The sequence below is a fragment of the Anomalospiza imberbis genome, chromosome 3, assembly GCF_031753505.1.
Source record: "Anomalospiza imberbis isolate Cuckoo-Finch-1a 21T00152 chromosome 3, ASM3175350v1, whole genome shotgun sequence".
In the NCBI taxonomy this organism is placed as follows: domain Eukaryota; kingdom Metazoa; phylum Chordata; class Aves; order Passeriformes; family Viduidae; genus Anomalospiza; species Anomalospiza imberbis.
This window is the reverse complement of record NC_089683.1, coordinates 16,282,766-16,295,976: the sequence shown is the minus strand read 5'-3', so window position 1 is coordinate 16,295,976 and position 13,211 is coordinate 16,282,766. Positions and strand designations below refer to the sequence as shown.

General features: G+C 40.5%; 1 long non-coding RNA gene across 1 annotated transcript; it reads left to right on the top strand.

Moving 5' to 3' along the window:
* The first annotated feature begins 2,778 nt into the window (after nt 1-2,778).
* LOC137470324 (uncharacterized) lies at nt 2,779-9,067 on the top strand. The gene is made up of 2 exons (XR_010997001.1): nt 2,779-4,581; nt 7,687-9,067. It is a non-coding gene; the product is annotated as an uncharacterized lncRNA (long non-coding RNA).
* The last annotated feature ends 4,144 nt before the right edge of the window (nt 9,068-13,211 follow it).

The window sequence follows — 13,211 nt, the reverse complement described above, 5'->3', positions numbered from 1 at the left end:
ATAACAATTGAAATAATGGAATAAGCACTTCATGCAATTTGCTAGGAATGTAGTTTGGACACCAACAGCCAAAACAAACTAAAATGGCAAATGCAAGGACTCTATTTTGAAAAGATCTGCAAACAGACTCAGCAGCTTTACGGGGGGTCATATTTTCCACAAGGATAAACTGTCCTTGAACAATATTTTCAGTGTTCTGGGTATTAACCTGCTTTCTTTTCATATGGATTGTTCTCACCTACACTCCTTTTCCTTGAACAAATATTTACTGTGACCAATAAAATTCTGCTCTCCATTTACGAGTTTAAATAGCATCGCATTCCCACACGCTGCTTTATATACGTGTGCTTTATATACATTGAGCATACGTGCCCACAGAAAATGACATCTTCAAACTACGTCTGATGGAATTATTTTTAAGCAATCATATTCACTGTAGATTTCAGTCCTGATTCATCAATACATTTAATTCACTGTGGTATTAGATCTGTGAGCAAGAGGAATTAAACATTCAGCTGAAGGAAGAAGGTGACATATTTCACCAGCGATAAAGCATTTCTGTGAGTATGTGAGAGCGATGCCTGATGCATTGCTCATAAGCATGAGAGTAAACACATCATCTGCACAGGGAATTAGTGACATGTCTAATTTCAAGAAAGCAACAAAAAGTATTTTTAGTGAATTATTCATACACTTCTAAATGTGTTCAAGGGTTTTACCAGGTCAGAGTTTAAGTGGACAAATTACAGCCAGCAGGATGCCAACAGTCTGTAGGTGATAAGCATGCTGGACTACTATCTACTACTGTTATTCATTCATTATTCACCTATTTGCTGCTCATTGTCTTGAAATTTTCAGTAAACAAGTCAGAAATTGAAAGAATCCTTATATGTGAACCACAAACATCCAGCACAAACTATGTATGAAGAAAAAGGGTGAAAATTTCACAGGTTAACATATATAAACGCATCATCTAAGCCTCTTCTCTTTTCTACCCGGGGGACAGACTCTCAGCACACCGGAGCCCACCAGCGTCTGTGTTGTGTTTATATAGTTTTGGGGAAGTCAGGGACTGTGCTCCCCATGCAGGTCCTTTTTGCTGAATTCCCCTCCAGGGGCGCAGGGGTGAAGAGGAACACATCTCTCATGAACACCTGCAGCCAGCAGTTCCTTCCTCAGACACTTAAATAGATTTTCCTCACACTACAGTAAAACAAGATACTGGCTGTTCCCCTTCATACACCCCTAAATATAAACAGTTGTACTAACAAGAAAGAAGGTGAGAGCTGCAGCATGTTAATCTGGGAAAAGTAGAGCTGTGCTGGACTTGGGTTTAATTTGGAAATCCCAGTTTCTCTGCAGTGCCCCCCAAAATCTGCTGAGGTTCAGACTGCATAGCATGCCTAAGCTCTCTCACAAGCACACTCATATACTTCATTTAGAACTGTTCCTAGTCTTACAGATCTCTCTCAAGTCTTCTGAGACTAGTGGTATCTGACAGAGTTTAGTTCTGCACCCAGTACTGTTTGACTTATTCATCAATGACTTGGATGAAGGGGCAGAAGCCTCCTCAGCAAGTTCCCTGATGACACAAAGCTGGGAGGAGCCAATGCCCCAGGGGGCCATGCAGCCCTTCAGAAGGAGCTCAGCAGGTTGGAGACATGGGCAGGGAAGAATTGTCTGAAATTCAACAAAGGCCAGAGCAGAGTCCTGCACCTGTGGGGGAATAACCCCAGGCACCAGCACAGGCTGGGGCTGGCCTCCTGGGATGCAGGTGCCAAGAGGATGGACCAGGCTCTTCTCAGCAGTAGAACAAGAGGCAATGGGCAGAAACAGATATACAGGAAATTCCCCCTCAATATGAGGAAGAATTTCTTTAGTGTGCGGGTGACTGAGCACTGGAACAGGTTGTCCAGAGAGGTTATGGAGTCTCCCTCACTGGAGATATGCAAGAACTGTCTGGATGCAATTCTGTGCCATGTGCTCTAGGGTGGCACAAGATTTAGCAGGGAGGTTGGACCTGATGACGCACTGTGATCCCTTCCAATGCAACCCACTCTGTGATTCTGATCTTTACAAAAGAGGCTCAGCAGCCCCAGACTATCTGAGAGAGCCAATTGGATGGCCTCTTGGAGAAGAAAGAAGTGCACCCACACAGGCAGCAACATGAATAGATTGTGTATGGTCTCCTAACAATTTGACCAGGATTGGACCTAACTTGGTTTAGGACTTATCTAAGCCTCATGTTTGAAATTATTAATGTGGGCATGCATGTTTTGCTTTCTATTTTACACATGCATTTGGTTTTTGTCAAGATAGCTAGACTTCAGGACTAGCCACAAGGCAACCGACCACCAAGCTAAGCCCAATGGCAAGGGAAGAACCAACTTCCCTGTGGGTGCAAGGTGGAGTAATATATCAGCACAGATGCCTTGGTTAAAGCAGAAGAGGGTGAGAATTCTTGTCCAGAAAAGAGATGTCTGTCCCTCATGAGGAAGGACAGGTTAAACAGCCCATGCTACCTGCTCTGTGCTAGGAGATACACTTTGTACAACAAGCCCTCAATGCCAAATACCAGTGAAGTGTTAAGCAGAGAGAAAATGAAGTCAACCACCAACATGCTGGAAACAGCAAAAACTATTGGCTTTGGCACACATGCAAAGTGTGTATGCCTGGGCTGCCTGGAATAGCAAGAGATGCAAAATCCAGGACTGCCAGGATTGTTGGGGAGGGGGGGGGGGTGAAATGCTGCACTGCTGGGCAAAAAAAAAAAAAAAAAAAAAAAGTTCCCATGTGCTGATTTCAAAGGAAATCCAGATGCTCTCCTGATAATCTTGAGGTGGAGGATTTCGGATCCATCAGGCCAAGAAAGGGGAACTACACAGAATTAGAGAATCACTTAGGTTGGAAAATACCTTTATCACCAAACTTAACCATAAACCTAACACTACCAAGTCCACCACTAAACCATGCCCCTAAGTGCCACATTTACACATCTTTTAAATACCACCAGGGATGGTCACTCAACCACTTCTCTGGGTAGCCTGTTTCAATGCTTAACAATCTATTTGATGAGGAAATTTTTCCTAACAGTCAATCTAAACATCCCCTGGTACAACTTGAGGCCATTTCGTCATGTCCTATCACTTGTTAGTTGGGAGAAGAGAACAGCTCCCACCTCAATACAACCTCCTTTCAGATATTTGTAGCATGTGATAAGATCTCCCCTGAGCCTCCTTTTCTCCAGACTAAACAACCCCAGTTCCCCCAGCTAGTCCTCATAGGACTTGTTCACTAGACCCTTCACCAGCATGAGACAGTCATATCACAATGCTGAGGAGACTTTTTTGTTTGCCAAGTTGCTTGTTTGTAAGGCATTTTTTTCTCTTAGCAGCAAGCATGTTCTATACTAACATCTGCTTGACAATTTGATATTTGAAAGCTGTGTCATCTGTAACCTTATCTGTCTCATTTATCTGCTGTCATACACTAAAGATCTTTGCTTTTACTTTAAGATGACCTTATTTCCAGATTTGTAATCCCTGCTTTACAGAGAAAACATCTTTTCATCTGTTATTTGGCCACTATCAAGCATTTAGCAACAAGAGCATAGAACAAGTCACACTCTTCTGCACACCATGTAATAAAAACAAGAATGGCTTTCTTTTAAATAGTCCCTAATTAAGCCACAGTGCTGGTTTCAGGGGCTTTTCCAGTACTTCTGAGAAGAGACAATAGGCTGAGTTAGACAGCAGTGGCAAGCAGCCAATGTGCAGGTGAGAGAAGAAAGGGACCCCTAACTTCATCTATGCCAAACATTCCCACGTGCTTGACCCCTTTCAGCCCCTATAAATAAGCTTTCACTGATTTTCTTAAAACAGATGCTACTGGGAATAACTGGGAAGTCATTAAGCACTGAAAATAACTAAAATATATAACATTGTTGTAAAAATATCCTGAAGAACTGCGATTTGTGATGCATGAGCTTTGCTGTGTTGGGTATATTAACTTAATAAATTGCAAAATTAATTTGGCCACAAAAGGTCTTCCAGTCAACCATACATATTAGCACAGTTCTGTTGAAATGTGTTATATTTCAATACTGCTTCTAATCAGAGGATCGCATAATACATTTGCGATCCATAATTAATAAGACATATTTCCTTGAGCTATGCAAGTATGATTATATCATACACTGCAGTAGTCTCATTGCACTTCTCCACAGCTGGAACACTGTATTATTGTATGAGTGGGCTCATATAATAGCAACCAGCTCTGACCATTGCTTTGTTTTTGGTTTACCATTGTGCTAGTTATGTGAACATGTGCATATCCATGTGTTGCCATCGCTATTCTTTCCCTCCCTGCACAGGTACAAAATATACAAGTTGGTGGGAGGATATTAATCTTGCAACAGTTTTTTCTCAGATGCCTATTTCTTGCAATTTTCCAGTGGTATCTTCCAAAGGAGAAGCAGCAACAGAAGTGAAAAGGGAATGTGTTTATGTGCTCATGTGGATGCATGAGTGACAAATCAATACATCACATGGCAGAATCATGTAGTTTTTGAGAAGCAGATAGGTAAGCCTAAATTTTAGTAATCAAAACTGCATACCTAATTTTTCTTGCTAATCATGCAGAAGATTATTCACGGTAAAAGAGATTTAAAAATACAATTTAGTTTTAACCATGTATTCTTATTTAAAGAGTAGAAGAAAATATTATTTTACAGATAGTGATCAGACACCAGGAGACTTAACTTTCCCACAGCTGCATTGTAAATCTGTGCTCACACTGGCAGTTTCATCCATTCAAATTGCTGTTAATTCTGCTTACCACATCAGTGCTTAAGAACTACTGCAAGTGTAGTGCCTTCACTCTCACCAGGCTCTGTGCACACAGAGCTGCAGGTAGGCCCTGCCAGGAGGTCTCACAGCCAAAGCAAAAAATGGAGGAAAGGCTGGAAGAAAGGCAGTACCACAGCCAGGTACTGTGCAGGCTTTAGATAAAGTGGGGTATGTGGAACTAAAAGAAACAAGTGACTGATGAGTAAAGATTAAAGGAGAAATAGGTCAGGAGAGACGAAGATAAACCAGAACAGACAAGGAGCAAAAATGAAGTGAAAGGACTGCAGGGAGTGGTAAGATGCAGAAGAGAGAGACAGAGCTTCAGCGAAAGAGGATGGGGTGCAGAACATGCTCCAGAAGTGCAGCAAGCTCTCATAGCATCTAACAGTCCCTATTTCAGCAACTCTGGTAGCTGTTCCTCTCTGTGGTTCAGGGGAGGCATCACTTGTGTCCTAACATCCTCTGAGCAAAAGAGCTCCCTACACAACTCTGCACTGAGGGAAGGGGGAGGGATGGGCACTGACCAGAGCCCATCTACTTCCCCATCTCCTCACAGCCAGCTCAGCCCTGGCTGCCTCTGCAGCTGCTCCGCCAGCTAAAGAGTTCGGCCGCAAGACCAACCACAAGCCCAGACTTCTGCTGCTAGTTGGTTCACCACTTGTATCTCACATAACAGGCCTGCTCTGAGCATGCTGCAAACACATTGAACACTCCTGCTTCTCTTCCATATCCATAGTGTTTCCCTTCCAGGTTCAGATGAGCAGAAATATATATGCAATAGATGAGAGGGGAGGAGAGGAAAGAGAAGAAAAGATGGAGCATTCTGGCTCAGTTACATAGGTTTTTAGCCAAGTGTTCTGACAATCATGCAATACTGCTAAAAGTTGTTCCTATTAAACCCAACTGAATATGAAGGACAGACTTCAATCTTTATTATTTTTTTGTGAAAGCTGTCAAAACCCCAGATTTTGAAGTCTACTGTACCTGATGGTGATGTCATGCACCTGTTTCCTGCAGACAAAAGGACACGGACATACAGCACACCACGGTTTATGAGAGGTGGAAACAGAAGATGGAGGCACTGGTGCTTACCTCCATATCCCTATCCCCCATGGGAGGAAATGGAGTTCAAGGGCATGGATGTACAACCACTTCCCATGGTATCTTGCCAGTCCTCTGCCCCTGAGTCTGTTATGATTAATGCTGATCCACCACCTGGAGCCTATGTTGGCTGTTCATACTGTTTTTCATGGCGAGTAAACATAGTAAGCATGTGTAATAGATCTCCACCCACATTTTTGAAGAGTTCTGGGATTGCTAGAAAGATGAAGCAAAGTTAAACTGGGCCCCAGACTGTACCATGTAACTGAGTTCCCTGTGGATCTACTTTCTGCTGACAGGCTTGTAGCAAAAGCTTTGTCTTCCTTGAGGGTATATTAGGAGCAGCAAGAAATTAGTTACAGCAGGGTCTCTTCTCAACAAAGATATTTTCTTCTCCTAAGCCACTCTGAATCCTGTTCGGAAGCAAGTTTCTCTCCAGAATCCTTCAGACATTGCGACACAGTTCACTGCCTTTAAAAGGCTGACTTTCAAACAAGAATATGAAAGTTAGGGTAACAGGTTTCTGAAACATTTCCGTTTCTTGGGAGTCATCATTAAAATGGCCATTTGTGGGTAAGAACAAAATCCTGAGCAAAGGTTACCCCTCAAATGCTTTTGAAAAGCCATGTGCTGTGTGAAATAAAACCATTATAACACAAGCTGCAACCTATTTTCAACATCCAGAGCCAGAGACCATATAAAACTATCAGATTAGATTTGTATTGTGAAGTTGCTACTAAAATAAAGTCATGCCTGATAACACTGATATACTACACCCTATACATAGGTAAATCAATATTATCATTACCCCCCAGTGTGCAATACTCAAGCTAGGTTTGGTAATTAAAGCAGACTGCATTTAACAAACTATCAAAAATATTTATGATTTCTTTAAACAATTGCAATCCTGAAAGCTAGAGCCCTGATGATTCAAAGTACAAAAGCAGGATTTTGACAGCACTCCCTGGAAAGAGAATTTTCTTTCTCCATTTGGCACACTACCAAAAGATCCCCTGCATGCAGTCCAGCCCCACAGTAAATATCCAGGCCACATACATATGTACACACCTGCAGGCACCCAAAGTTTTGGCAGTTGTAAACTACCATTGCTTGCTTGACTTCAGCACAACTGTCTGCAGCACCTGAGGATCTGGCCCAAGAAACATATTCCACCAGAAACTGAAAAGCACCAGTTTTAATGTGTTTTTGACAGATTAATGAGGTTGGTGTTGTTTTTTAAATTAACATCCTTTAGCTAATGAGAAGTCTTCAGCATTTTTATATTACAACAATCATCTTAAGCTAATCTGCAAGGTTTCAGGCCAATGCCAACAGACAGTACTGCCAGGCATTGACATTTGGGGCTTACAAGACTACATTTCAGTCACCAAACTAAAGGCCTAGAATCTCATCTGAGATTTCAAACTTCACCCTTCAGAGGTGCAGATTATGAGCAGGGACTGAGATTGTGGCTGCAACTGAGAGAGAGCCCAGCTTCACAACAAGCCCCATGAATTTTTTCATACCTCTATCCTCACCACATTTTCCCAGATAAGATGCTTTGCTTCCATGTTGAGACTGCTGGGAATGTGATGAGCAGGCTCTGGTTAACGACAGAGTATTCTTGTCTTTCTGTGGGTAGATAAATAGGATCAGAAGTTTGGTGAAGTTCACAAAATAAAATCCGCTATTAATACAGTCTGGGTGGTTTGGGTTTGTTTTTTTTTTTTTTTACCAGACTGGTTCATAAGAAGACTCACCTATTCATCTGTTCATTCTCAAGAAATGTAAACTCCTTAGTTCACTGCATGTCTAATTGGAAAACCCAGGGCCCTGTGATGTATCCTGAGCCCTACCACCCAAGGAAGCACTGCAATTTGACAACACATTAAACAGTGTCACTAGTAGAAGCAACTTCTAGGTATAACCACTGAAAAATTTTTTAAGTACTGGTCAATTGCTTGTTTAAGAAACTGCTGTTAGAGGGTCCCCCTTCAGTTGGTTGCTGCCATCCCTTTGCCAGGAGTGCCCACACTGCAGAGCTCCTCTTCATTCCTATCACAAATGCTAGCAAGTTAATTTAACACAAGAAAAGCTCTTTACTTTAATCTGGCTGACATTACCCTGAAGCAGATTCTCGCTGTCTCTTTCCACATGGCTTTGAGGGCAATGGCCTTACAAAAAAAAAAAAAAAAAAAAAGTGTTGGTAACCAGCAACAAAAAGGAAAGCACATCTGAAACCAGTGTGCTGATCTACAGTGGATGTCTACCACATCCTAAAACACAAAATGTCAATCAAAGATGAAATCTGCAGGCAAAACCAATCTTTGCATGCCAGTGCCTTTCCTTTGAAAGAGATTAAAGAAAAAAGTAATTGCAGTGAAAAACTACTCCTTTACCTAAACAAAATCTGGGGAAATTCTAGGAACACATACCTTGGAGGAAAAGAATACATTCTGGAAATCATTAACAACTAGTTGACTTCCCTTATGGTAATGTTAGAATTTAAAGCTAAGGAAAAAGACAGTAAATTTCAGCAGATAGATCTCAATTTCCCTTCTCTAGTGCTCAGACCTGAATGTTAACATGATAGCAAATTTTGGCCACAGCATTTTTTTTCCTTGATTTTTATTTCTTTCCTGTGAAACTCTGAAAGTGTTTTTTATCTTTTTAAATTTCAGTCAGGTTTATGTTCTTCAAATTTTATTTTTCTGTATAACTGCCCAAAATGCTGAGTGTTATGGTGATATACACAAATTTCAAGCTCAGTTTCCAAAGCTTTCTTCTGGAAAATGCCAATTTCCTCTAAAACACTTTTTTTCTATGGAAAAAAAAAATTGAGCTTCTTTTCTCAGAATGGATCTCATTTCAAACTTGCAGTGATTTTTCACCTTTTCATCCAAATCTTGGAATATAATTCAAAATGATTTACCAATTAGCCAGATCTTGAAGTAGAGTGGAAGAGGCACTTCTGTGGTGCTTACACTGGTCTGTATGTTCCCCCTGTAGCTGTTAATGAAAATCATCTCTTGATAATGGCAAGGAAAGGAAAGGAGGAAAGGAGGCTTGAAAGAGTGGGAACACCCAGTAGAAAATAAAAATCTTTGCAAAGAATTTAAGATTTCTATTGCACTCTTGTCCTTACTGTCAGCAAATCTCAAAGCAAATATAAATAGTGTCCCTTAGCACTAATATAATTGACTCCTTCAGGTTCCCCCATCCTTCTTTTGTTAATACCAGTCCTATGAAAAATGAAACCCAGTAACTTCTGATCAGCCTAGGCATGGAAACCAATGTTGCAACATGCAGACGAGAAGGATCTCCCTGATTTCAAACAGGAGTCTGAAAAACCAAGCAACACCAGTCCAACACAGCCAGTCCCTGGACAAAGTCCCCCATGCCCCTTCCCAGATGTCCCTCAGCCAGGACTTGCCTGTTCCCTGCTGCTGCAAACCTGGGTCTTTTCACACCAGAATACAGCACTCATGCCAAATTGTGAAGTGGTTTTACGAGGTGAAAAGGCACCAGCTAGGGGCTAAAGAAAGGCTAATAAACTCCTCTAACTTGTAACAAAATAACAGATTTAAACCCAGGTCAACCGAGGTGAAGGGCAAGTGAATTAATCGCCTGTATTAACAAGGCTCTGTGTGGCTGCAGCAGCCCTCAATTGGAAAAGACAGTACATCTTCCTGTAAATAAGACAAATAAACAGCAGCTACAACAACAAATCTTCCCCCAATTTCTTTTACTTTTCATTAAATGAGTAATCTGACTTTTATTAAGTCCTCTTCAAAGGCCATGCAGGCCACTCTTTCTAACTGTGCCCGTTTGCACCACATGTACACTCCAAGATGTACATCACAGCCTGACGGATGCCTGGAAAGGAACCTCAGCCAGTTTTGTTCTTAAGTGATAATCGAAGAAATCCTCTGTCACGTGTTGCAGCAGTGTGAGTTGGCCATACCAGGACGAAGAGTCATGCAGATGTTACCCAAATGCTTCCATTAACTTAATCTTCCTCAGAAGAGCCCTTCTGCTGCCAAGTACTTAAGAGTGTCACTTGGGATTTAGATGCCATTTTTGTTCACTACTGAAGACCGGTCATGTGTAGGAATCTGCAGCCTTGATAATAGGGTTTACAGAACACCATGAAAATAGATTACTGACTGCTGAAAACATTTTAAAAAGACAATGTTACCTTTTTTACTAGCTTTAAGTGCTTTCTGGCATGGAAGACTTAATGGTTATTTACTCCAGTATGTTTTCTAGAATGTCAGCTTAGAACAAAATAAGGATCATCATAATAATTAGCTGAGATGCTGACAATATGGATCAAGAATCGAGATCAGTAAATGTTTTCATACACATCATTTTAGAAAACAAAACTGTATTTCTGTGATCAGAAAAATGCATAAAACTTTTTCAATTGTCCTAGCATATGCTGTTATCTTAGTAATGAAACCAGTTTTGCTTTTTTCCTTTTTTAACTCAGTTGTTATGTGGGAAGATGTAGTAGTATAAAATAGCAGGAAATAGTATGAGTAAATTTAACTTGAACAGTTTAGTATGTGTTTTAGAGAAAAGATTAACAAGTCATATTTTTTTTCAACTGTCTTTTTATCTCTGTTTTTTTCATCTTGCATTTGCTTCAGCCAAGCAATTCCAACAGTTCAGAAGGACAGATGTTCCATTTCATTCTATTCCCAGACAAGTCACTCTGTAAAATTACATTTCTTTTGAAACATTAGTACAACAGTTTAAAGACCATCAGAAGTTTTAAAGGCAAATTGCAGAGGAATAATCAGCAATATGTTTGGATCTAGTTTTTGTACTGGATTTTTTTTTCAGTTGTAGTACCACTCCTCAGTGAGACAGTTTCAAATTTATTTTCCACCTTGTGGTTCTTCCTGGTTTGCATCTATATAGTACCACAAACATCAGTGCAACACGAGCAGAGTATGTGTATTTGTGATATTCAAGGGTGATGTGTTCAGGCATGTGTTCAGTGAACCAAGGCATACCAATACACATCACAAGGAGAAAAAAATTATTTAAAATACACTACTTTGCTGACTGGCTAATCAAAGCCTACTCAATAAGGACATTCAGATCACACAGCTGCATTTCATATCATCACTGTTAATCTGCTTGTGCTGATACATTTCTACAACAAGGCCAGAGAGGCAGAAACCTTTGATCGATGCTCTCAGGAACCACACACCTGCACTGTCTCTTCCTGAACAGGTTAGTGATGGCACAAGAATTAAATACAAAGTCTCAAGAAAAGCAAATTAAGATTTAAAAGCAGTCACTTAACACAGAGAGACAGAAATCTCTCCATGTGGGTGCATCTGTACTATTGCTTTAGCTCGGATCACAGGGACTCTTTTGAGTCAAACCTACCAATCATCCCCATTTACTGCACTTGGGCTCACACTGCAGAGTGGCCTCAGAGCTAAGAGAAAGAAATGTTCCTGAGATCCCTATTTTACTCACTGAGATTGCTGACATTCACTCCATAGGACTAGACTAGCATCAGGCTGAGCACCCTCCTGAAATGTATCCAGCATGGCTACCAGGTCCAGAGGACTGACAGCTCCTTCCTGCCAGAGTGCTGCTCTCCGTCTGCACTGGTGGCTACTGTGGGCACACAGTCTGTACTGTGTCATATGGAAGGCACATTAGTGTCAGGGCCTTAATCTCCAGGTTCTTCTCCAGGTATGAACACTGATGCTTGTAAAAAGGAAATAATGCCTTACACGCATCTTGTATAGTTGAAGTCAGACACAAGATTTAGGAAAGTACAGAATTAGGCCCAGCATTGCAAATCTTTATAATAACTGATTAGATCAATTAACTGTAACTCATATGATATATTAAATACATTTTTGATTTTGCAATATAGAAATAAATTTCAAATTAGACCCTTAAAATACTATTCAATATAATGTCTTCCTAGGCCAATTACTTCTCAGAAAACACAGACTCAAGTTTACTAACTTGAAAGTGTGAATTTGTTGCTTGAAATTCCAGATCTGCAAATACACACAAACAAAAACTTTGCATGTGAGTATTTTATGTAACCCCAGTGTTGCCTACACATAGTAAATCTTACCACATACATTCTTGTTACCATATTAAGACATCATCAAGACCAAGAACTTCACAGAAAAAGGCTTGTGCATCCTTGTATTCTATTGCCAAGATTCACCATGTGAAATTGTGAGAGATGAGCTCAGGCCAAAATACTCAGTTTAAGGCAGTTTGCACAGCCCAGCTTCATCCACCTTCCCATATCAGATGCTGCTGGTTCAAGGCACGCTGAAGATCTGGACTCCCAGCTTTTGAATTCCAAAGGCACCACTAGAGGTAGTGGAAAGGAACTTTATTTGGGCTTTTTTTCTTTATTTGTAACTATTTTGGAGTTAATCACCTAAGGTTACTGTCAATGGAAACAAACTGAACCCTTCAGGATATCACCCTGTTGTGATCTGAACCCCACTTTTATGGAAGGACAGCTGACTATAAAAACAATCATGTGCAAGAGTGGGAAATTCCAGCCATCTTAATGTCACTAGGAATTTTACTATTGATTTCAACTAACAAAGTGAGGTTTCAAGGCAATTGTGGATATCCTTTAGTTACTTGGCACTATTTGCGGCAGCAATTTGTTTACTCCCTCTAGCAGGAATTAAAAAAAAAAAAAAGATGCTCATGTTTGAGTGCAGAAATAGAAAATTTTATGGTATTAAACTCCCTGAAAGCAAGATGGCACTCAGTGAAGAGTGTATTAGGTCAAATCCAATTATTTAGTAACTCCAGAGAGGTCAGTGGAATTGCAGCACAGCCGAATTCGGTCCAGCACTGCAAGTTAAGAAAATTGAGCTAAATTCTGCCCAAGGAACATGCGCTGAAGTAAGACTACACATTTAACAGACAGGAAAAAAATGAGCTTGCACCACACACAGGATCAAGTCATGCTTGCTCTGGCAGTGTAAATCTCTTACCAAATGCAGTGGACTTACTCCTCTAATTTGAAGCAGCAAGATTTGGATTTTTCTTTTTACAGTTACATATAAGAATGTGATCACATTAGGAAGATTTTCTGTCATCACTTTTCATTCAATTACAAAACAGAATACAGAGGGTAGGGGATGTTATGAAATCACAGTATTGGTCTGAATCCCAAAACAAGGATTATATTAAATAAAAAGGGGAATTCAAACTTGCTTCATGACTGTGGTACTTCAGTTTTACTTAGAT